This window comes from Centruroides sculpturatus, unplaced genomic scaffold, assembly GCF_000671375.1.
Source record: "Centruroides sculpturatus isolate CEXI.00-Female unplaced genomic scaffold, Cexi_2.0 scaffold76, whole genome shotgun sequence".
Lineage (NCBI taxonomy): Eukaryota > Metazoa > Arthropoda > Arachnida > Scorpiones > Buthidae > Centruroides > Centruroides sculpturatus.
In genome coordinates this window covers 353,585-378,930 of record NW_019384451.1, presented here as the reverse complement: position 1 = coordinate 378,930, position 25,346 = coordinate 353,585, and the positions used below count along the sequence as shown (strand labels likewise).

The following is a 25,346-nucleotide window of genomic DNA, read 5'->3' as shown; positions in this document are numbered from 1 at the left end:
AACGTTTGTTTCTTGAAAATTTGATCACGGTTTAAATACAGTATTTACTTTTAATATTACCGATATGTCATCGAAAAGAAAACGTGTTGTATTATCATTAAAAGACAAATTAAAGTATTTGTTTCGATTATCCGGATTTTTCCTTATCCGGACTAACTTCATCCCCAATTAGTCCGGATAATCGAGGTTCTACTGTATTTAGCTGTGAAAATCAAGTTATGGTTAGGAAGTTTATTCAACTATTTTAAACATTTAAGTTTCAGATACCATAAGTATTCATATTTAGTTGAATTCATATATGGATAGTATAACTCATATTTCATAAATAAACATTTATATTGAAAGATTTTATAAAAATTTCTTTTTGGTTCATTTTTAATTCATGTTATTTTGAAGTAATAATTACATATAATAAAATTTCATTATAATGTTGATTTAATTAACAATTATATTAAAATTTATAGGAAAATCAGTTATATATTATAAATTACAGTAAGTATATGTATATTCTCTTTCCTTATATACAGAAGAAATATGAAATACAAAAAAAAAGTGAAACAATATGTATTTACTAATTCCATTCTAAATATACCACTACCTATGTTATTATATAAAAATGATCTCTCCTTTAAAATATTTTTAAAATTAATCTATGAGAGAAAAACACTTCATATTACAATCTCACAATAACAGTACACACATGCAATCCATATGCACATACAGGAAAGAATTATTTCAAATTATAACAGTGATTTGATTAAAAGGAAAATAAATAATAACAAAATTCTAAAAGAATGAATAATAAGATAAAAAAAAATTAAATTTAATCACCAGAAACTCAAGTGATAATTTGACTGACAATTTTACTTATAGTCAAACTATCAGTATAAATATTTTTAATATGAGACAGAAGAAAGGCTTTACCTTTTTTCAGACGTTCATAGTTTTAGTCCTGACTGCATTTTGGATAGGATGATTTTTGACTGGAAATGAAAGCGGAATACTTGGTTTTGGAAATAAGTTTAATTTCTAATAAATTTAAAAAAAGGAATAATTTGAAAGAGAAGTTGAAAACTGCTTTACCTATTCCTGATGCCACTGTAATAATTTAATTATACTTCCTCCATAAATTATATTTACAATAAAAACTGATATAAAATTAAAATTGATATGTTTTCTAAAATGATATCTACAATTTTAAATACTATATGAATTTGAATACATAAAAAAAAATCTAGAAAATCTTAATAATTTAAATTAATTTTACATAACTGATTCATACTGTAAATAATATAAATATAAATTTTGTTTTAATAAACTATTTTATATAAATAGAATTTAAAACTATGATAACTTTCACTTAGATGTTATCAAATAAATTTTGACATATATATGGATATTTTTAAGATTATAAATCTAATTTTATTAATTAATTCTTGTAATATTAATTAGAATAAACAAAAAATACTAAAACAGATCTTACAAAAATTATTGAAAAATGTTTATTTCTTCTTTTATGTATAAAAAAAAATTAGGAATTAATCAAAGTATGAAAAAAAATTTTTTTTAACAGTAAATTTGTTCCAACTAAATTATTTTCATAAATATTTATGCAGAATGATAATTCAAAAATATCAATAATTTTGACAAATAAATACTCATATAAAGAAGTTTACACTAAACTTACTTTATATATATAACTTTAATGTAAATGTTACAATAATTATTATTTTCACTCATACAGAAGTGCACAAATTATTTATCCTTTACTATAATGAAAACAATTTCTGCTTCTCCCATTAGAAAACATAATTATTGTTACTTTAATCAAATGTATTCTTTACTTCAATAAAGAAACATTAATTCATTTAAACATGAGTATTTTTACAAAATATATATAAGTATAATTTCCTTAGAAAATATTATGTTTTATGAAATCATATAGATCATATTTTGCTATTATCTTAAATCTAAAGTGACTCAATTTTTTAACTTTGCTGATGACTAAACATTAAATTTTATGTTTTTAGGTCAAAACATTTATTTTTTATTATTTGAAATGTATTTGTTTCCAAGAAGTTCTGAATTACTAAATATTAACTTATTAAAAACGTTGGTTTCAGTTAAATATTTTAAATTATTATATATTAAATTTAGAAAAAAATTCATATTGAATTTAAACTGTGAATCTAAATTATATGAGCAACTACTTATTGTAACAATGTCAGGCTGTAATTTATAATCATATTATTTTAAAAATCACTGACTGTATACAGTACACAGAATTACACATGCCATATTTATAAATAACTTGCCTTGAAGTTTAGTGTTAATCAATAAATAACATTTTTAAAATAATATTTGCTGTATTGTCACAGTAGCATATGTAGTGTTACACTAGAATACTATATGTGCTATATACAAGGTAGCCTATTACCCTACTATTGGATATAGTACTAAATATGGCCTATATACTTCTAGTCCAGACAAGAAGTTCATATACTGTATTTCAAAAAACTGGGTACTTAATTATATAACACTCACCAAATAAACCATCACCAGTTCATAACCAAACAGAAAAATTCTTTCTATAAAAATACCAGAAGTTCATATATAGTTAATTGGCCCTCTAGCCCTAAGCTTTCCATATCTGGTCTTAGTTTTCATCTATCTAACTCTGTTCTTGAGATTAAGGAAGAATGGATGGACAACAGTGGATATCTATNAACTGCTTTACCTATTCCTGATGCCACTGTAATAATTTAATTATACTTCCTCCATAAATTATATTTACAATAAAAACTGATATAAAATTAAAATTGATATGTTTTCTAAAATGATATCTACAATTTTAAATACTATATGAATTTGAATACATAAAAAAAAATCTAGAAAATCTTAATAATTTAAATTAATTTTACATAACTGATTCATACTGTAAATAATATAAATATAAATTTTGTTTTAATAAACTATTTTATATAAATAGAATTTAAAACTATGATAACTTTCACTTAGATGTTATCAAATAAATTTTGACATATATATGGATATTTTTAAGATTATAAATCTAATTTTATTAATTAATTCTTGTAATATTAATTAGAATAAACAAAAAATACTAAAACAGATCTTACAAAAATTATTGAAAAATGTTTATTTCTTCTTTTATGTATAAAAAAAAATTAGGAATTAATCAAAGTATGAAAAAAAATTTTTTTTAACAGTAAATTTGTTCCAACTAAATTATTTTCATAAATATTTATGCAGAATGATAATTCAAAAATATCAATAATTTTGACAAATAAATACTCATATAAAGAAGTTTACACTAAACTTACTTTATATATATAACTTTAATGTAAATGTTACAATAATTATTATTTTCACTCATACAGAAGTGCACAAATTATTTATCCTTTACTATAATGAAAACAATTTCTGCTTCTCCCATTAGAAAACATAATTATTGTTACTTTAATCAAATGTATTCTTTACTTCAATAAAGAAACATTAATTCATTTAAACATGAGTATTTTTACAAAATATATATAAGTATAATTTCCTTAGAAAATATTATGTTTTATGAAATCATATAGATCATATTTTGCTATTATCTTAAATCTAAAGTGACTCAATTTTTTAACTTTGCTGATGACTAAACATTAAATTTTATGTTTTTAGGTCAAAACATTTATTTTTTATTATTTGAAATGTATTTGTTTCCAAGAAGTTCTGAATTACTAAATATTAACTTATTAAAAACGTTGGTTTCAGTTAAATATTTTAAATTATTATATATTAAATTTAGAAAAAAATTCATATTGAATTTAAACTGTGAATCTAAATTATATGAGCAACTACTTATTGTAACAATGTCAGGCTGTAATTTATAATCATATTATTTTAAAAATCACTGACTGTATACAGTACACAGAATTACACATGCCATATTTATAAATAACTTGCCTTGAAGTTTAGTGTTAATCAATAAATAACATTTTTAAAATAATATTTGCTGTATTGTCACAGTAGCATATGTAGTGTTACACTAGAATACTATATGTGCTATATACAAGGTAGCCTATTACCCTACTATTGGATATAGTACTAAATATGGCCTATATACTTCTAGTCCAGACAAGAAGTTCATATACTGTATTTCAAAAAACTGGGTACTTAATTATATAACACTCACCAAATAAACCATCACCAGTTCATAACCAAACAGAAAAATTCTTTCTATAAAAATACCAGAAGTTCATATATAGTTAATTGGGCCTCTAGCCCTAAGCTTTCCATATCTGGTCTTAGTTTTCATCTATCTAACTCTGTTCTTGAGATTAAGGAAGAATGGATGGACAACAGTGGATATCTATAGGTTTGTAATTTGAAAACTGCAGCACAAATATAATACAATTTCTATATCATATATGCAACTGAACAAATTGGATAATCAGATTATAATGAAATATTAATATAGCATTTAAATCAAAATATTCTAAGTAATTGTTTTAACTATTCAAAGAATAAAAATAAAACAAAAAAAATGATATTTAACAATAATAAGACATTTTGTAACAAGAATTATCCTTTGCATATTTACTACAATAATAAACTATCAATACCTTTAAGATTCATGTTAAGGTAAGTTGAACTCATTAAGAATTCAAACATTTACAAATAACAATAGTAATAAAATTAACAATTTTCTTTTTATAAAACTTAAAATATGTATCTATTTTGATTGCTTCATTTATCATTATATATATATATATATATATATATATACATTATCTATAATCACATATACATATGAAGATGAAGATATGAAGAAAATTCTAAAATGCAACTAAAATAATTAAAAACAAAATAAACAATTATTTATTATGACATCACCACAATGCCAGGATGCAATTTTCAATCATATTTTTTCATTTAAAATATAAGTTTTCCACCTCAAATTATTACTATAGTGCCCTGTACATCATACTTAGCAATGGAGTTGTGCTGGTCATCTAACTCCTTTCAGGAGAAAATTTTTGAATTAAAATAACATGACTTCCGGTTTGCACTAGAAGTTCGTATATAGTTAATCAGGGCCTCTTGCACCTAAGCTTTTCATATCTGGTCTTGAATTTCATTTATCTAACACCATTCTTGAGATTAAGGAAAGACAGATGGAGAGACAAACAACAGTAAAAATTTATAGATCCACAATTTTTTCAAATTGCAGCCCAATAATAAATGACCAAGCATCAATTTTAAACATTGCAACTTTGTAATTGAATTCAACTTTTATTTGTTTATACTGATATGATATAGAAATCCAAATCATAAAAAGTAACTAATTATTTCTATTAACAATTATAATACAAAATTTATAATTTTTATGATTTACAATGTTACTAATTATGGAATAATAAGCTAGTTTAAATTGAAATTCAGTATTAATTAATGTAGAAATATATCAGACAAATTTCATTCCAATTTCAAAATTAGAAATTTAAAACTTCAAAAACTTAAATTAGAAACAATTTTTCATAATTTAAATAATTCATTAAAGCTAATATAACTCAGAATGTTTTTTTTTATTTTTTTTTCATATTTTAAAGAGTTAGAAATTTAATTAATAAAACTCTTCTTTAACCTCCTTGCTTTTTAGATTTTATTTAGATGATTATAAAGTAATTTATAAGTATCTAAAAATCAAAAACAAAAAACAGCTTTATGTTGTGTTATTACAATGTAATTTTTAAATTGCTCAGATACTTTAATTTGAAGTTCCTATTTCTTTTTCTGCAATAAAATCATGTCAATGTATATTTTTCAGCAATTTTTTGTGGATCACTTTGCCAAAATTAAACTGAATTCATTGCATATGACAAAATACTAGTTTTAAAAGCAAGGCTCTAATAGTAATATTGACATTTAATCATTACTAGATCATGGCCCATTAGGTCAGTTATTACTTAAAATTTGTAAAGAATAAAAGATACTGTAATAGATAATAGTAGCTTTTTATATTGATATTGATGTGTAATGCTATCACATATCTCATTTTAGAGATTTTTCCTTGAAATAAACCTTGGATCATCTCAGACTCAAACCTTAGTCCTGCAGGACAAGGTGAGAGCCAATGCTGTAACCTGTGGTATGGAGAACCTTTTTTTAAATATATGCCAAATGACACTATATGAACTCATATCATGTGCATTGAGTTAATACTCATACTCAGCTACAGGAAATCCTCATTAATTCAAACTCAGATAGTAGAGTTATTAACTAATGGAATTTTGAACTATTTGTCCTGCCAGGGATATAGAGATTTGCATGTTAAGTAATTCAGTTAGTTCAAAATACAACTACTTCAAAGTTTAAAATGAAAATTCTGTCATAAAACTGTATGTAAATGCCTATGTTAACTAATTCATTTAGATCAAAGTGCCACCATACTATAAGAGAACAATAGACCAAGAACAGCTCTAATCTGGTCAACATGGATTTGCTTTTACAGTAACACATTTTTGGGTGTCACCTTACCCATGGACTACCCTTTTTTTCTCTTATCTCATAAAATACATCTGGGTTTCAGGATTGCAAGATTGGGCTAGAAGTAGCAGATTGAGATATCTGTACAACTCTGGGCTACTAGATTTAGGAAACTTACTATTTTTTGGGTCACTTTAATGATAATTTGGGCTAATTTTGAGGAATCCAGCTTTACTTTTTTATAAACCTATCTGGCAACCTATGATGTTCTCATTGGACACAAGCTATTTACTTTCACATTTATATTATTATTACTATTAATTAACAAAAATAGCATTCTGTATATGTAGCCATATTCCATTTGCTTAAAAATTACATCTGTTACATGGCATTTGGCATATTGTACAGAAATATGTAAATCTCGAATGATTTAAAACTCAATAATTCAAAAAGTTGCAATTATTTCATCCCATAAATTTCAAACTAACAAAAATTTTCTGTATTATTTGTTTTTATATTTTTATTATTATTTTTATATGTTTTACATACATATCTTTATAATTTCATTTATTCATAATTTGAAAGATCCTGCCAGCTATCAACATTTAAAATATTTACTTTAACTTGTTTTAAAAATTTTTGTTGTATTCAAATGCATTTAATTTGTATTTCTTCCTGAGGAAAGTTGTTAAAATACAGATGGATATTGTCAAAGGCAGGGCTTCTTAAACTATGGGTAGTGACCCCATTTGGGGTCGCTTAGATAAATCTTGGAATCGCAAGATTTTAATGCAAAATATTGAAAATAATTTGTGAGAGTTTGAAAATGGCACACTTTGTGTCATAGGTGTGCGCTTTGTGTCACTTCTGGTGCAGCGAGACAACGATTTAGCAACACTGTAGTGTGAACTAGTGTAGTGTTGTCGCTTTTCAGTGTATTCAGTTGTCTCTGTTCCATTGTAACACAAGAGTGAACTGTGGTAGTACACCATTATTGTTTTTGCAAATTTGTATATGTCTTTTATTTTATATTTTGGGGGGGGTCGCAAAAAAAAATCAGAATTATAAATGGAGTCATGAATANATAGGTTAAAAAAAAAAAAATAATAATAATAATAATAATAATAATATAGATAGAAACAGAAATTATTACAATAACAAACAACTATCAATAAAATGAATAAATAAGAATTAATTCTTACTTTAAACTTATCTTTTAATTAAAACTATCAATTTAAACTTCTAAAAATATTAAAATTGAAAATAATCATAATAAGCTGTTAATTATCTTAATTGATTTATTAAATATAAACTAAGATAATTAACAGCTTATTATTTTCCTGATCTCTTACCAAAAATTCTGACAAAAATAAAGCAAAGTATTATTGTACTAAAGCTTTATTAAAAAGCACCAATTTAATACAATAATAATTTAAATTATTTTAATTATTATATTATTTTAAAAAATTTATTTTATTCACACCCATTCTAGTCAAAATGCTAAAATTTTCTAGTAAATTTTAATTTTTGATGTTTTCTAAGGCAATTCTATTATGAACTTTCTACATAAATATTAATATTAATGACTATTGTTAACTACTTATATATAAATTTATAACAAGTACATTTAATATTTTAATTTAAAAAATCATAGCCTAGTCTTTTTCTAAAATTTTACAAAAAATATGACATCAGTAAATTATAATATCCAAGCATCAACACAGTTATATATGAATAGTTATGGCAAATACAAATAATTTTTTAAATAATACATTTCACAGTTCACAAAAGTGAATATTCTGTAACATAAAATACAAAAACAAAACTATATTTTAAAAAATCTGTTTTCAGTAGAAAGAGAAAGTAATAATTATTCAATAGCTAAATTTATCTAAAACTCAATAGTCCAGAATCAAACTTATTTTTGATTTGTTAAATTACAAAATAGATTATTAGTTTTTAGATATACAGTAGAACCTCGATTATCCAGACCACTATTATCCGGATTTTCGATTATCCGGATTGTTCAAAATAAACAAAAATTTTACGAATTTGTTGATTTGCACTTGGCGAATTACGACACTGTTTATGTACGTGATGGAATGCATAACATTTTTCGTTTAAACAACGTCTCACCCGGCACAGTGGTCATAAACACTTAAATATATTTTGCGTCGTAATAAAAATATAACTTCACATACGTATTTATAAATAATTTATACTCAAATTACATAATTTCTATAACCAAGGGCGGCGTAAGGCATGGGCAACGTGAGCCACCATTTATGCCTCGCAGTCCGAAGGGCCTCGCGCCTAGAAGGTTTATGCATTACTTAATTAATTAAAAGCCGAGAACGCGACAAAAAAATTTTACTCGTCATAAAACGATAAATAGTTTGTTAAATTTTTATTTATAAAAATGCAGTTTCAACTGCTTTTTATTTTATAAAATCCGTCTTCTTGAACCGCCAGAGGGCCTTTTAAACAATAGCTAGTCTGTTAGCGCTGGTCAGTAGTAGTCCAAATTCAATAAAACATTTGTTTCTTGAAAATTTGATTACGATTTAAATACAATATTTATTTTTAATATTACCGATATGTCATCGAAAAGAAAACGTGTTGTATTATCATTAAAAGACAAATTAAAGTATTTGTTTCGATTATCCGGATTTTTCCTTATCCGGACTAACTTCATCCCCAATTAGTCCGGATAATCGAGGTTCTACTGTATTTAGCTGTGAAAATCAAGTTATGGTTAGGAAGTTTATTCAACTATTTTAAACATTTAAGTTTCAGATACCATAAGTATTCATATTTAGTTGAATTCATATATGGATAGTATAACTCATATTTCATAAATAAACATTTATATTGAAAGATTTTATAAAAATTTCTTTTTGGTTCATTTTTAATTCATGTTATTTTGAAGTAATAATTACATATAATAAAATTTCATTATAATGTTGATTTAATTAACAATTATATTAAAATTTATAGGAAAATCAGTTATATATTATAAATTACAGTAAGTATATGTATATTCTCTTTCCTTATATACAGAAGAAATATGAAATACAAAAAAAAAGTGAAACAATATGTATTTACTAATTCCATTCTAAATATACCACTACCTATGTTATTATATAAAAATGATCTCTCCTTTAAAATATTTTTAAAATTAATCTATGAGAGAAAAACACTTCATATTACAATCTCACAATAACAGTACACACATGCAATCCATATGCACATACAGGAAAGAATTATTTCAAATTATAACAGTGATTTGATTAAAAGGAAAATAAATAATAACAAAATTCTAAAAGAATGAATAATAAGATAAAAAAAAATTAAATTTAATCACCAGAAACTCAAGTGATAATTTGACTGACAATTTTACTTATAGTCAAACTATCAGTATAAATATTTTTAATATGAGACAGAAGAAAGGCTTTACCTTTTTTCAGACGTTCATAGTTTTAGTCCTGACTGCATTTTGGATAGGATGATTTTTGACTGGAAATGAAAGCGGAATACTTGGTTTTGGAAATAAGTTTAATTTCTAATAAATTTAAAAAAAGGAATAATTTGAAAGAGAAGTTGAAAACTGCTTTACCTATTCCTGATGCCACTGTAATAATTTAATTATACTTCCTCCATAAATTATATTTACAATAAAAACTGATATAAAATTAAAATTGATATGTTTTCTAAAATGATATCTACAATTTTAAATACTATATGAATTTGAATACATAAAAAAAAATCTAGAAAATCTTAATAATTTAAATTAATTTTACATAACTGATTCATACTGTAAATAATATAAATATAAATTTTGTTTTAATAAACTATTTTATATAAATAGAATTTAAAACTATGATAACTTTCACTTAGATGTTATCAAATAAATTTTGACATATATATGGATATTTTTAAGATTATAAATCTAATTTTATTAATTAATTCTTGTAATATTAATTAGAATAAACAAAAAATACTAAAACAGATCTTACAAAAATTATTGAAAAATGTTTATTTCTTCTTTTATGTATAAAAAAAAATTAGGAATTAATCAAAGTATGAAAAAAAATTTTTTTTAACAGTAAATTTGTTCCAACTAAATTATTTTCATAAATATTTATGCAGAATGATAATTCAAAAATATCAATAATTTTGACAAATAAATACTCATATAAAGAAGTTTACACTAAACTTACTTTATATATATAACTTTAATGTAAATGTTACAATAATTATTATTTTCACTCATACAGAAGTGCACAAATTATTTATCCTTTACTATAATGAAAACAATTTCTGCTTCTCCCATTAGAAAACATAATTATTGTTACTTTAATCAAATGTATTCTTTACTTCAATAAAGAAACATTAATTCATTTAAACATGAGTATTTTTACAAAATATATATAAGTATAATTTCCTTAGAAAATATTATGTTTTATGAAATCATATAGATCATATTTTGCTATTATCTTAAATCTAAAGTGACTCAATTTTTTAACTTTGCTGATGACTAAACATTAAATTTTATGTTTTTAGGTCAAAACATTTATTTTTTATTATTTGAAATGTATTTGTTTCCAAGAAGTTCTGAATTACTAAATATTAACTTATTAAAAACGTTGGTTTCAGTTAAATATTTTAAATTATTATATATTAAATTTAGAAAAAAATTCATATTGAATTTAAACTGTGAATCTAAATTATATGAGCAACTACTTATTGTAACAATGTCAGGCTGTAATTTATAATCATATTATTTTAAAAATCACTGACTGTATACAGTACACAGAATTACACATGCCATATTTATAAATAACTTGCCTTGAAGTTTAGTGTTAATCAATAAATAACATTTTTAAAATAATATTTGCTGTATTGTCACAGTAGCATATGTAGTGTTACACTAGAATACTATATGTGCTATATACAAGGTAGCCTATTACCCTACTATTGGATATAGTACTAAATATGGCCTATATACTTCTAGTCCAGACAAGAAGTTCATATACTGTATTTCAAAAAACTGGGTACTTAATTATATAACACTCACCAAATAAACCATCACCAGTTCATAACCAAACAGAAAAATTCTTTCTATAAAAATACCAGAAGTTCATATATAGTTAATTGGGCCTCTAGCCCTAAGCTTTCCATATCTGGTCTTAGTTTTCATCTATCTAACTCTGTTCTTGAGATTAAGGAAGAATGGATGGACAACAGTGGATATCTATAGGTTTGTAATTTGAAAACTGCAGCACAAATATAATACAATTTCTATATCATATATGCAACTGAACAAATTGGATAATCAGATTATAATGAAATATTAATATAGCATTTAAATCAAAATATTCTAAGTAATTGTTTTAACTATTCAAAGAATAAAAATAAAACAAAAAAAATGATATTTAACAATAATAAGACATTTTGTAACAAGAATTATCCTTTGCATATTTACTACAATAATAAACTATCAATACCTTTAAGATTCATGTTAAGGTAAGTTGAACTCATTAAGAATTCAAACATTTACAAATAACAATAGTAATAAAATTAACAATTTTCTTTTTATAAAACTTAAAATATGTATCTATTTTGATTGCTTCATTTATCATTATATATATATATATATATATATATATACATTATCTATAATCACATATACATATGAAGATGAAGATATGAAGAAAATTCTAAAATGCAACTAAAATAATTAAAAACAAAATAAACAATTATTTATTATGACATCACCACAATGCCAGGATGCAATTTTCAATCATATTTTTTCATTTAAAATATAAGTTTTCCACCTCAAATTATTACTATAGTGCCCTGTACATCATACTTAGCAATGGAGTTGTGCTGGTCATCTAACTCCTTTCAGGAGAAAATTTTTGAATTAAAATAACATGACTTCCGGTTTGCACTAGAAGTTCGTATATAGTTAATCAGGGCCTCTTGCACCTAAGCTTTTCATATCTGGTCTTGAATTTCATTTATCTAACACCATTCTTGAGATTAAGGAAAGACAGATGGAGAGACAAACAACAATAAAAATTTATAGATCCACAATTTTTTCAAATTGCAGCCCAATAATAAATGACCATGCATCAATTTTAAACATTGCAACTTTGTAATTGAATTCAACTTTTATTTGTTTATACTGATATGATATAGAAATCCAAATCATAAAAAGTAACTAATTATTTCTATTAACAATTATAATACAAAATTTATAATTTTTATGATTTACAATGTTACTAATTATGGAATAATAAGCTAGTTTAAATTGAAATTCAGTATTAATTAATGTAGAAATATATCAGACAAATTTCATTCCAATTTCAAAATTAGAAATTTAAAACTTCAAAAACTTAAATTAGAAACAATTTTTCATAATTTAAATAATTCATTAAAGCTAATATAACTCAGAATGTTTTTTTTTATTTTTTTTTCATATTTTAAAGAGTTAGAAATTTAATTAATAAAACTCTTCTTTAACCTCCTTGCTTTTTAGATTTTATTTAGATGATTATAAAGTAATTTATAAGTATCTAAAAATCAAAAACAAAAAACAGCTTTATGTTGTGTTATTACAATGTAATTTTTAAATTGCTCAGATACTTTAATTTGAAGTTCCTATTTCTTTTTCTGCAATAAAATCATGTCAATGTATATTTTTCAGCAATTTTTTGTGGATCACTTTGCCAAAATTAAACTGAATTCATTGCATATGACAAAATACTAGTTTTAAAAGCAAGGCTCTAATAGTAATATTGACATTTAATCATTACTAGATCATGGCCCATTAGGTCAGTTATTACTTAAAATTTGTAAAGAATAAAAGATACTGTAATAGATAATAGTAGCTTTTTATATTGATATTGATGTGTAATGCTATCACATATCTCATTTTAGAGATTTTTCCTTGAAATAAACCTTGGATCATCTCAGACTCAAACCTTAGTCCTGCAGGACAAGGTGAGAGCCAATGCTGTAACCTGTGGTATGGAGAACCTTTTTTTAAATATATGCCAAATGACACTATATGAACTCATATCATGTGCATTGAGTTAATACTCATACTCAGCTACAGGAAATCCTCATTAATTCAAACTCAGATAGTAGAGTTATTAACTAATGGAATTTTGAACTATTTGTCCTGCCAGGGATATAGAGATTTGCATGTTAAGTAATTCAGTTAGTTCAAAATACAACTACTTCAAAGTTTAAAATGAAAATTCTGTCATAAAACTGTATGTAAATGCCTATGTTAACTAATTCATTTAGATCAAAGTGCCACCATACTATAAGAGAACAATAGACCAAGAACAGCTCTAATCTGGTCAACATGGATTTGCTTTTACAGTAACACATTTTTGGGTGTCACCTTACCCATGGACTACCCTTTTTTTCTCTTATCTCATAAAATACATCTGGGTTTCAGGATTGCAAGATTGGGCTAGAAGTAGCAGATTGAGATATCTGTACAACTCTGGGCTACTAGATTTAGGAAACTTACTATTTTTTGGGTCACTTTAATGATAATTTGGGCTAATTTTGAGGAATCCAGCTTTACTTTTTTATAAACCTATCTGGCAACCTATGATGTTCTCATTGGACACAAGCTATTTACTTTCACATTTATATTATTATTACTATTAATTAACAAAAATAGCATTCTGTATATGTAGCCATATTCCATTTGCTTAAAAATTACATCTGTTACATGGCATTTGGCATATTGTACAGAAATATGTAAATCTCGAATGATTTAAAACTCAATAATTCAAAAAGTTGCAATTATTTCATCCCATAAATTTCAAACTAACAAAAATTTTCTGTATTATTTGTTTTTATATTTTTATTATTATTTTTATATGTTTTACATACATATCTTTATAATTTCATTTATTCATAATTTGAAAGATCCTGCCAGCTATCAACATTTAAAATATTTACTTTAACTTGTTTTAAAAATTTTTGTTGTATTCAAATGCATTTAATTTGTATTTCTTCCTGAGGAAAGTTGTTAAAATACAGATGGATATTGTCAAAGGCAGGGCTTCTTAAACTATGGGTAGTGACCCCATTTGGGGTCGCTTAGATAAATCTTGGAATCGCAAGATTTTAATGCAAAATATTGAAAATAATTTGTGAGAGTTTGAAAATGGCACACTTTGTGTCATAGGTGTGCGCTTTGTGTCACTTCTGGTGCAGCGAGACAACGATTTAGCAACACTGTAGTGTGAACTAGTGTAGTGTTGTCGCTTTTCAGTGTATTCAGTTGTCTCTGTTCCATTGTAACACAAGAGTGAACTGTGGTAGTACACCATTATTGTTTTTGCAAATTTGTATATGTCTTTTAATTTATATTTTGGGGGGGTCGCAAAAAAAAATCAGAATTATAAATGGAGTCATGAATAAAAAAGTTTAAGAAGCCCTGGTCAAAGGGTTAAAAAGCATATAGAGGACAGACACATATCCATTCTATTTTATATATTTAAATAATTAAAACTCACATTATCTTTCTAAGTTATAACCAAATTTATAGTTATGTACAGTATTATTTTACCCACAGCCCATTGGGTTGTCTACTACTTGGAAGTTATAGAGAGAATACAAGATAATTTCAATACTACACCTAAATTAACCCATCAAATGATTTAAATTTAAATATAGTTTTAAGACAGTAATCAGTAACTTCACAAACTGACATTGTACAGAATGACACCATCAGTAGAAAAAAGAATGGTGATAACTTGGTAATCCATAACCCAATTTTAATGAAACTTGTTTAATTTCTACTGTATTTTCATTGAGATACAGGATTCTTAAAAATGTGGTGGTATTTTGTGCTGTTTTTCTGTATTTAATTATAACCAACAAATATAGTATGCAGATTATTAAAAAGTATTTTAAAAAAAACATTAATGTCAAAATTTTTAATTAAAAAAAATTAAGTTACATATTTTTCTTAAATAATTCTACTCAAATATAATCATCCGAAACTCATTATCAGTGAATTTCAAAAATGTATTCACACAAAAATTAGAAAAACAATAAAATCTATTTATTAATCAAACAATATGACACTACACATATGGAATTAAAGCTTTTACTGTTAATATTAAACATTATTGATAGCTGCATAGGAATAAAAATGAGATTTTTTGGTTATGAAAATATTATTTCAGCAAATTTTAGAATAATACAAAAAAATAAAAAGTATATCAATAGGTATGGATATCTTTAGAAAGATTCATCTAAGCATATTTGTTTTATCTCAAAAGCACAAAGGAAGTTTGATTTAAAAAATAATATTGTTTATTTGTATTTGATTGATCATTTCTAATTGTTTAAATTCTTTCATTACATGTAAATTTTATCCAAATTATCTATTTCTTAAATATAAAATTAATGAAAATAATGTATTTACTTTTATATAACACTGATCAACAATAAATTTTTGCTGAAAAAAGTAATGTAATTTTCTTAGTGCTTAAAACAAATTTCAAATCTGAATTTAATTTTTTTCTCATATAATAATGTTCTCTGCCTTCCTTGAATATATTCCTTGATCAACTACACTCCACATTCTTAAAAATTGCTGATGCAAAAATTCTTTACACACAAAACAAGTGTTTATTTGCATATGAAAATAGACAATGACATGGGTTGCTGCTAGATGTCAATAAAAGTTATACCAAATGATGAAAAATGACAACAGCACTCTCTTGCACACACAATTTAAATGGACCATTTCTGATACTATTTGATCACAGTAGTGATTTGCCTGTACCAACTCCTCCAGAGAACAGAATGCAGATTTTTGAAAAAAATAAATTACAAAGTTAGCATTAATCATGGCACCACCTCTGAATCTGAATACATACCCAAAGAGAACAGTTCAAAAACATTGCAATTCATGCAAAGTGAGTTAAATGATTTCATCAGAGATCTCTGCCTGTCAAAAAAACAAAGAATTTCTGACTTCTAAACTAAAAAGGAAAAAAATTTGGTCAAAAAAGACATCAAAATATCACACCAAATAGTACAAAATGAAGGTTTAATAAACTTTCCTTTTGGATGCTTCAATGGTTTACTATAATGTTGTGAATAAATTATTCCATAAACTGAAACAAGAATATAATCTATTGCTTTGGCATTTATTTATTGATGCTTCCCATCAAAGTCTAAAGTAAAATTAAAAACATATACTAATTGATCATTCAGTTCATTTGAAAGAGTTACAAAAACATGAATATAATACTGGAATAATTCAATACCACTTGCACCAATAGAACATATATGGAAATTTAAATTATTGGTAAGAAAGGTGGTTTTACTAAATTTTGTTGTTTTCTTTGCATATAGAGCAATTATTCTACTGAATAGCATTATGTCAGACATGACCAATAAGAACTTATAAATCTGCAAAATAAAACATCCAGAATATGCCATTGATAAACCCAAAGAAAATATTAGTCCCACATCTCCATATAAAGCATGGCTTGAACAAAACCTTCATCAAAACATTTGAAAGAACAAATTCAATAGGTTTGCAGTTTCTGGGTAATAAATTTTCCAACACAACTGCTGCAAAACTAAAGAAGTAAGTCTCAGACCTAAGGTCAGAAAATTACTTTAAGATTAAAACAGATACTTCTCAAACTGAATGAACAAGATATTGCTGGAATGGATCAAGATATTGTAAAGGTGTATTTTACTTCAAGATGAAAAATTTGAAAGTATTATGAATGATGAAGAAACAAAAGCTTGGAAAACTTTCAAACAGTTCTGCATTAACTTTCTAGGGAGTCCCATAATTACAAGTTTTCTAACTACAAGAATGGTATTCAAAAGTTTCTAGAAGTATATAAAGAAATAGGATACCAACTATCATTCAAATTACACTTTTTTGTATTCCCATTTATATCCCCTCCTAATCTTGGTAAAATTAGTAATAAACAAGGGTTTCAAAAGAGATCACCAAGATATAAATCTGATGAATAGATATTATCAAGACATTGTGATTAATAATTAAGTGTTGAAATGTTATACAGTTGAAATGTCAACTGTACAACATTTCAATACTTAATTCAATGTAATATACTTCTCCTTGATTGTAATAATATAAAATTATACAGCTGTACTACCATTCATGTACATTTTCAGCATTTTTTTCTGGTAATAATCATAACTTAAAATTATTATCTGATAGACAAAAAACTAAAATACAGTTTTTTAATCAGCATGAAAAATTCAACTAAAAAAGTACTCATACTTCTGGCAATTAATAAATGATTCAATTTGCAGACTAGTACAATGTTTTAAAATCATAAGCATTCAGAAAGTATTTTGAAAAGCATTTATATGTAACTAAAAAACAGTCAATTTATATTCTTCATATTATTCTGATATTTCCTCTATAATTTTTTATCATCTGCAAAATTAAAAAATAATAGTAATAATAATAAAATTACAACTAAATAATGGGCATAAAAAATGAACACATGTTTATAATAATGAAAGACCAAAAAAAACTTAAATGGACAATATTGTTTTGAATAATATTGCTAAAGTATAAAAAAAATTATTATTACCACTTTTGTTTTATCGTGGATAAATGTATTGGATGATTAACAATATTTTACTCAAAAATTTTTGTACTTATTTTGTTCCACTGCTATAAGATATATTTATTTAAATTCTATTTTATAGTTTTTTTATATATTATTTTTATTCAATTTTCATTAATACATTCATTCATTAATGAATTTTTGAATTCATTAATGCATTGTTTATTATAAATATACTGTAAAAAGTGCAAAAATCATTCACAAATTAATAAGAAAAACTTAATATAAGAGAACAAATATAAGAGAAGAAATAAAAGAAAGATTATTAGCAAGATATAAATTAAGTTACTAAATTGTCAAAGATAGTAAAAGACGATTGCTGAGTGATAGACCAATAACCTCTATATCAACATCACTCAGTATCTGGAACTCATTCCACAGTGAGTTCCAGATAAGAAACACCTTTAGGTTTTTATTTTATTGCGGATATTACCTCTCCCTATTATCCTTTTCCTATCTTTCCTTTGTGCCATATTATCATCACAGATTTTTTAAAAATAGATAATCAAGCAAATGCAATTTCACTAAATTTTTTTGTGTACAAATAGCACAGACTAATACATCCAGAAGTGTACTTAAATTAAATCTCAATTTCATATAAATAATTTGAATTTAAGCATTTAAATAAGTTGAATAAGTATCAACTAAAAACATCATCTATCAAATTCAAAAACAACAGTACAAAAATATAATTAAGTATNTCAATATAAGATGATGTCATTTCAGTATGATGACATCACTCACAGTGGCTTTATTTTTTACTACTACAAGCAATGAGAAGTTATGTATGCATGTATTTTTGTTACCAACTTAGCATTACTGCTTTTGTGTTGCCAACTCATTTTTATATTATAAATTACAGTAAGTATATGTATATTCTCTTTCCTTATATACAGAAGAAATATGAAATACAAAAAAAAAGTGAAACAATATGTATTTACTAATTCCATTCTAAATATACCACTACCTATGTTATTATATAAAAATGATCTCTCCTTTAAAATATTTTTAAAATTAATCTATGAGAGAAAAACACTTCATATTACAATCTCACAATAACAGTACACACATGCAATCCATATGCACATACAGGAAAGAATTATTTCAAATTATAACAGTGATTTGATTAAAAGGAAAATAAATAATAACAAAATTCTAAAAGAATGAATAATAAGATAAAAAAAAATTAAATTTAATCACCAGAAACTCAAGTGATAATTTGACTGACAATTTTACTTATAGTCAAACTATCAGTATAAATATTTTTAATATGAGACAGAAGAAAGGCTTTACCTTTTTTCAGACGTTCATAGTTTTAGTCCTGACTGCATTTTGGATAGGATGATTTTTGACTGGAAATGAAAGCGGAATACTTGGTTTTGGAAATAAGTTTAATTTCTAATAAATTTAAAAAAAGGAATAATTTGAAAGAGAAGTTGAAAACTGCTTTACCTATTCCTGATGCCACTGTAATAATTTAATTATACTTCCTCCATAAATTATATTTACAATAAAAACTGATATAAAATTAAAATTGATATGTTTTCTAAAATGATATCTACAATTTTAAATACTATATGAATTTGAATACATAAAAAAAAATCTAGAAAATCTTAATAATTTAAATTAATTTTACATAACTGATTCATACTGTAAATAATATAAATATAAATTTTGTTTTAATAAACTATTTTATATAAATAGAATTTAAAACTATGATAACTTTCACTTAGATGTTATCAAATAAATTTTGACATATATATGGATATTTTTAAGATTATAAATCTAATTTTATTAATTAATTCTTGTAATATTAATTAGAATAAACAAAAAATACTAAAACAGATCTTACAAAAATTATTGAAAAATGTTTATTTCTTCTTTTATGTATAAAAAAAAATTAGGAATTAATCAAAGTATGAAAAAAAATTTTTTTTAACAGTAAATTTGTTCCAACTAAATTATTTTCATAAATATTTATGCAGAATGATAATTCAAAAATATCAATAATTTTGACAAATAAATACTCATATAAAGAAGTTTACACTAAACTTACTTTATATATATAACTTTAATGTAAATGTTACAATAATTATTATTTTCACTCATACAGAAGTGCACAAATTATTTATCCTTTACTATAATGAAAACAATTTCTGCTTCTCCCATTAGAAAACATAATTATTGTTACTTTAATCAAATGTATTCTTTACTTCAATAAAGAAACATTAATTCATTTAAACATGAGTATTTTTACAAAATATATATAAGTATAATTTCCTTAGAAAATATTATGTTTTATGAAATCATATAGATCATATTTTGCTATTATCTTAAATCTAAAGTGACTCAATTTTTTAACTTTGCTGATGACTAAACATTAAATTTTATGTTTTTAGGTCAAAACATTTATTTTTTATTATTTGAAATGTATTTGTTTCCAAGAAGTTCTGAATTACTAAATATTAACTTATTAAAAACGTTGGTTTCAGTTAAATATTTTAAATTATTATATATTAAATTTAGAAAAAAATTCATATTGAATTTAAACTGTGAATCTAAATTATATGAGCAACTACTTATTGTAACAATGTCAGGCTGTAATTTATAATCATATTATTTTAAAAATCACTGACTGTATACAGTACACAGAATTACACATGCCATATTTATAAATAACTTGCCTTGAAGTTTAGTGTTAATCAATAAATAACATTTTTAAAATAATATTTGCTGTATTGTCACAGTAGCATATGTAGTGTTACACTAGAATACTATATGTGCTATATACAAGGTAGCCTATTACCCTACTATTGGATATAGTACTAAATATGGCCTATATACTTCTAGTCCAGACAAGAAGTTCATATACTGTATTTCAAAAAACTGGGTACTTAATTATATAACACTCACCAAATAAACCATCACCAGTTCATAACCAAACAGAAAAATTCTTTCTATAAAAATACCAGAAGTTCATATATAGTTAATTGGGCCTCTAGCCCTAAGCTTTCCATATCTGGTCTTAGTTTTCATCTATCTAACTCTGTTCTTGAGATTAAGGAAGAATGGATGGACAACAGTGGATATCTATAGGTTTGTAATTTGAAAACTGCAGCACAAATATAATACAATTTCTATATCATATATGCAACTGAACAAATTGGATAATCAGATTATAATGAAATATTAATATAGCATTTAAATCAAAATATTCTAAGTAATTGTTTTAACTATTCAAAGAATAAAAATAAAACAAAAAAAATGATATTTAACAATAATAAGACATTTTGTAACAAGAATTATCCTTTGCATATTTACTACAATAATAAACTATCAATACCTTTAAGATTCATGTTAAGGTAAGTTGAACTCATTAAGAATTCAAACATTTACAAATAACAATAGTAATAAAATTAACAATTTTCTTTTTATAAAACTTAAAATATGTATCTATTTTGATTGCTTCATTTATCATTATATATATATATATATATATATATATACATTATCTATAATCACATATACATATGAAGATGAAGATATGAAGAAAATTCTAAAATGCAACTAAAATAATTAAAAACAAAATAAACAATTATTTATTATGACATCACCACAATGCCAGGATGCAATTTTCAATCATATTTTTTCATTTAAAATATAAGTTTTCCACCTCAAATTATTACTATAGTGCCCTGTACATCATACTTAGCAATGGAGTTGTGCTGGTCATCTAACTCCTTTCAGGAGAAAATTTTTGAATTAAAATAACATGACTTCCGGTTTGCACTAGAAGTTCGTATATAGTTAATCAGGGCCTCTTGCACCTAAGCTTTTCATATCTGGTCTTGAATTTCATTTATCTAACACCATTCTTGAGATTAAGGAAAGACAGATGGAGAGACAAACAACAATAAAAATTTATAGATCCACAATTTTTTCAAATTGCAGCCCAATAATAAATGACCATGCATCAATTTTAAACATTGCAACTTTGTAATTGAATTCAACTTTTATTTGTTTATACTGATATGATATAGAAATCCAAATCATAAAAAGTAACTAATTATTTCTATTAACAATTATAATACAAAATTTATAATTTTTATGATTTACAATGTTACTAATTATGGAATAATAAGCTAGTTTAAATTGAAATTCAGTATTAATTAATGTAGAAATATATCAGACAAATTTCATTCCAATTTCAAAATTAGAAATTTAAAACTTCAAAAACTTAAATTAGAAACAATTTTTCATAATTTAAATAATTCATTAAAGCTAATATAACTCAGAATGTTTTTTTTTATTTTTTTTTCATATTTTAAAGAGTTAGAAATTTAATTAATAAAACTCTTCTTTAACCTCCTTGCTTTTTAGATTTTATTTAGATGATTATAAAGTAATTTATAAGTATCTAAAAATCAAAAACAAAAAACAGCTTTATGTTGTGTTATTACAATGTAATTTTTAAATTGCTCAGATACTTTAATTTGAAGTTCCTATTTCTTTTTCTGCAATAAAATCATGTCAATGTATATTTTTCAGCAATTTTTTGTGGATCACTTTGCCAAAATTAAACTGAATTCATTGCATATGACAAAATACTAGTTTTAAAAGCAAGGCTCTAATAGTAATATTGACATTTAATCATTACTAGATCATGGCCCATTAGGTCAGTTATTACTTAAAATTTGTAAAGAATAAAAGATACTGTAATAGATAATAGTAGCTTTTTATATTGATATTGATGTGTAATGCTGTCACATATCTCATTTTAGAGATTTTTCCTTGAAATAAACCTTGGATCATCTCAGACTCAAACCTTAGTCCTGCAGGACAAGGTGAGAGCCAATGCTGTAACCTGTGGTATGGAGAACCTTTTTTTAAATATATGCCAAATGACACTATATGAACTCATATCATGTGCATTGAGTTAATACTCATACTCAGCTACAGGAAATCCTCATTAATTCAAACTCAGATAGTAGAGTTATTAACTAATGGAATTTTGAACTATTTGTCCTGCCAGGGATATAGAGATTTGCATGTTAAGTAATTCAGTTAGTTCAAAATACAACTACTTCAAAGTTTAAAATGAAAATTCTGTCATAAAACTGTATGTAAATGCCTATGTTAACTAATTCATTTAGATCAAAGTGCCACCATACTATAAGAGAACAATAGACCAAGAACAGCTCTAATCTGGTCAACATTGATTTGCTTTTACAGTAACACATTTTTGGGTGTCACCTTACCCATGGACTACCCTTTTTTTCTCTTATCTCATAAAATACATCTGGGTTTCAGGATTGCAAGATTGGGCTAGAAGTAGCAGATTGAGATATCTGTACAACTCTGGGCTACTAGATTTAGGAAACTTACTATTTTTTGGGTCACTTTAATGATAATTTGGGCTAATTTTGAGGAATCCAGCTTTACTTTTTTATAAACCTATCTGGCAACCTATGATGTTCTCATTGGACACAAGCTATTTACTTTCACATTTATATTATTATTACTATTAATTAACAAAAATAGCATTCTGTATATGTAGCCATATTCCATTTGCTTAAAAATTACATCTGTTACATGGCATTTGGCATATTGTACAGAAATATGTAAATCTCGAATGATTTAAAACTCAATAATTCAAAAAGTTGCAATTATTTCATCCCATAAATTTCAAACTAACAAAAATTTTCTGTATTATTTGTTTTTATATTTTTATTATTATTTTTATATGTTTTACATACATATCTTTATAATTTCATTTATTCATAATTTGAAAGATCCTGCCAGCTATCAACATTTAAAATATTTACTTTAACTTGTTTTAAAAATTTTTGTTGTATTCAAATGCATTTAATTTGTATTTCTTCCTGAGGAAAGTTGTTAAAATACAGATGGATATTGTCAAAGGCAGGGCTTCTTAAACTATGGGTAGTGACCCCATTTGGGGTCGCTTAGATAAATCTTGGAATCGCAAGATTTTAATGCAAAATATTGAAAATAATTTGTGAGAGTTTGAAAATGGCACACTTTGTGTCATAGGTGTGCGCTTTGTGTCACTTCTGGTGCAGCGAGACAACGATTTAGCAACACTGTAGTGTGAACTAGTGTAGTGTTGTCGCTTTTCAGTGTATTCAGTTGTCTCTGTTCCATTGTAACACAAGAGTGAACTGTGGTAGTACACCATTATTGTTTTTGCAAATTTGTATATGTCTTTTATTTTATATTTTGGGGGGGGTCGCAAAAAAAAATCAGAATTATAAATGGAGTCATGAATAAAAAAGTTTAAGAAGCCCTGGTCAAAGGGTTAAGAAGCATATAGAGGACAGACACATATCCATTCTATTTTATATATTTAAATAATTAAAACTCACATTATCTTTCTAAGTTATAACCAAATTTATAGTTATGTACAGTATTATTTTACCCACAGCCCATTGGGTTGTCTACTACTTGGAAGTTATAGAGAGAATACAAGATAATTTCAATACTACACCTAAATTAACCCATCAAATGATTTAAATTTAAATATAGTTTTAAGACAGTAATCAGTAACTTCACAAACTGACATTGTACAGAATGACACCATCAGTAGAAAAAAGAATGGTGATAACTTGGTAATCCATAACCCAATTTTAATGAAACTTGTTTAATTTCTACTGTATTTTCATTGAGATACAGGATTCTTAAAAATGTGGTGGTATTTTGTGCTGTTTTTCTGTATTTAATTATAACCAACAAATATAGTATGCAGATTATTAAAAAGTATTTTAAAAAAAACATTAATGTCAAAATTTTTAATTAAAAAAAATTAAGTTACATATTTTTCTTAAATAATTCTACTCAAATATAATCATCCGAAACTCATTATCAGTGAATTTCAAAAATGTATTCACACAAAAATTAGAAAAACAATAAAATCTATTTATTAATCAAACAATATGACACTACACATATGGAATTAAAGCTTTTACTGTTAATATTAAACATTATTGATAGCTGCATAGGAATAAAAATGAGATTTTTTGGTTATGAAAATATTATTTCAGCAAATTTTAGAATAATACAAAAAAATAAAAAGTATATCAATAGGTATGGATATCTTTAGAAAGATTCATCTAAGCATATTTGTTTTATCTCAAAAGCACAAAGGAAGTTTGATTTAAAAAATAA

At 24.5% G+C, this 25,346-nt stretch overlaps 1 protein-coding gene across 4 annotated transcripts in view; it reads right to left on the bottom strand.

Annotated features, from left to right (window-relative positions):
* LOC111620559 (nucleolysin TIAR-like) overlaps positions 1 to 25,346 on the bottom strand; it is a 363,479-nt gene that overhangs the window by 284,234 nt on the left and 53,899 nt on the right. Inside the window, exon 3 of one of the 4 annotated variants that reach the window (XM_023362495.1) lies at positions 19,455 to 19,513. The exons of 2 other annotated variants lie outside the window; for them this stretch is intronic. The gene's annotated coding sequence lies outside the window, so the exon portion shown is untranslated. Of the gene's footprint in view, positions 1 to 924; positions 1,113 to 19,454; positions 19,514 to 25,346 lie in introns of those variants that run through there. One more of the 4 variants, XM_023362496.1, reaches the window with a different exon arrangement.